The sequence below is a fragment of the Lygodium microphyllum genome, chromosome 24 (genome assembly GCF_053477565.2).
Source record: "Lygodium microphyllum isolate KBCC chromosome 24, Lygodium_microphyllum_v1.1.10, whole genome shotgun sequence".
Classification (NCBI taxonomy): domain Eukaryota; kingdom Viridiplantae; phylum Streptophyta; class Polypodiopsida; order Schizaeales; family Lygodiaceae; genus Lygodium; species Lygodium microphyllum.
The window spans coordinates 103,210,338-103,212,428 of record NC_141158.1 but is presented as its reverse complement, the minus strand read 5'-3'; the positions used below and the strand labels follow the sequence as shown (position 1 = coordinate 103,212,428).

Here is a 2,091-nt window from a genome sequence, read left to right as displayed (position 1 = left end):
CAATCATTACAATGTTCTAAATGCCATCACAACTACACCAAAATTCGAATCTCTAAATAGACATATCACCATCCTCTATTCCAAGAAGTCATCATCTCGTCCTCATCACTAATGCATGCATCAGATTGGCTGATGCAATTAGAGACAACCAAGTATATGGCTTGGCGTGCTTGGAAGCAGCCTTGACGAGCGTGGAAAGAAGATTGATGAGAACACACGTAGTGCAGTTTGAAGAAGAGAAGCTTCCATTTCAATATCAACCAATCCAATCACTATAATAAACATAATTGGTCCATATGTCTATCCAGGCCATAACAATCGCCTTTGCCTAAGCTAATCTTCAACAGATTTTGACTGGCTAAGATCAGATATGGAACTGCCCCATTCAGAATTCTCATAGCAGCAAGCTTTGCTTTATCAGACCTCTTTCGACTACAAATGATAGCATCATCAAAATTCGGCTCTTCAAATGCATAGCTTTCTTGATTCCAAGGTGTTGGTGTGGCACACTCGGAATCTCCATGATCTGAAGCCCAAGATGCATCTTTCATTGGGGTTATTGGATACACAATACAAACTCTTGCCTTCTACATGGATGCTACAGAGTCTCTCATTGCCATAAGCCCCTCAAAGTAGTGGGTATATGATGTGATTGCCACTGGAATAGGTTGCAAAAGCTTTCCCCAGACTGCAGGTGGGTGTTTGAAACCCTATGTCCACTGAAAATCAGATATTGTTGAGGTTAAAACCCCATAGTCACCACCTAATTTAAGTAAAAGCATTGAAAATTTATTTTTGATATTGCATCTCCACAGGAATGCAGTCTAGTGAGTATGGTTATTGTAAGTGAACTATAATTTGATCGATGAACAATGTCAAGTCCATCTTCCCCTACAAAAAGTATGGCATTGAGCAAGAGCTTCACCATAGAATTAGTCCACTTTATTTGCTGCCATGGTGCACCAGTACTCTTGTCTACAGGATCATCCCGTACTTCCATAAGGCTCAGTTCCTCCTCATCCACTAGTAACATCAATCTTATTCTTACCATGAACTTATGATGCTTATGAAGTACCTCTGACTTCTAGAAGTATAGCTTGGTTGCAATCTGGAATAGTATGCATTGTTTGAGTGCTGGAAAAGGGAGCCATGCCTTGCAAATGTGCAACACTTTGCTGATTATGTTGAAAATCTAGCACTCTAGATGCTGATGATCCAAGGACTTGCAACTCATGCAAAATATCTTTTCTTTGTTAGTTGAAGCTGACAAAATATAACCACGTTTTGCTCAATATGTCTTTTTAGCTTTTGTAGGCTGCTAAATGTTAGACCAATTTTACATATGAAGAGACATATCATATGCACTGGCAACATTCCAATTAAGTCACATGGGGAAAGTCCAAAGTGAAGGATCAACATTATGACATTTTCCTTTAATCCTTGAGTCTTCAAAATGGTTTCCTTCATATGAACCTATTTTTCCATGCATTGTGCTCTAACAAAAAGAATGCTTTGGAAGAAAATTTTGTGCCCAATTATTCATGCAATTTGCAAATTAAAACCATATAATGCAATCATTCAAATGATACACCCACACAAAAAAGTATGAATGCACTGAAGAAATTGTGCCTATCCTAACTACTTATGCTCGTGTCTCATGCAAAAAAAAAGACACACATGATGAAAAATAAATTCCCAATGACACTGACTAATGTGTTCAAATTCTTGGCGAAAAACTCTGCCCTCAGGTTTGCAGTGGTGGACGTGCAGTGTCAAGACATTACATCAACAAAATACCTCCACAAGGGATTGTGGTGTCATGGCAAAGTTTGAGCAAGAGAGCCAATGCCAAGCCACACATCCAAACACCGTTATAGATGAGTTGGAGTATTTTGGGAACTTGCAAAGTGTTATCTCAGTGGATTATTGTAGCTTCTCTAGGATCATATTCGATGTGGAGTGGTTCAAAGTGGTATTGGAAGAAGCTAGGGTAACCGTTCAGCAAGGTCCATCTAGATTTCTCAAAATAGGTTTCGAGAAAAGATTGATGGATCTACATGACATGTTTGTCTTGTTGGGCACATTGTTTGT

At 39.0% G+C, this 2,091-nt stretch overlaps 1 pseudogene; it reads right to left on the bottom strand.

The window, feature by feature from the left end:
* Nucleotides 1-300: 300 nt before the first annotated feature.
* LOC148015465 (AUGMIN subunit 2 pseudogene) lies at nucleotides 301-885 on the bottom strand (annotated as a pseudogene).
* Nucleotides 886-2,091: the final 1,206 nt, after the last annotated feature.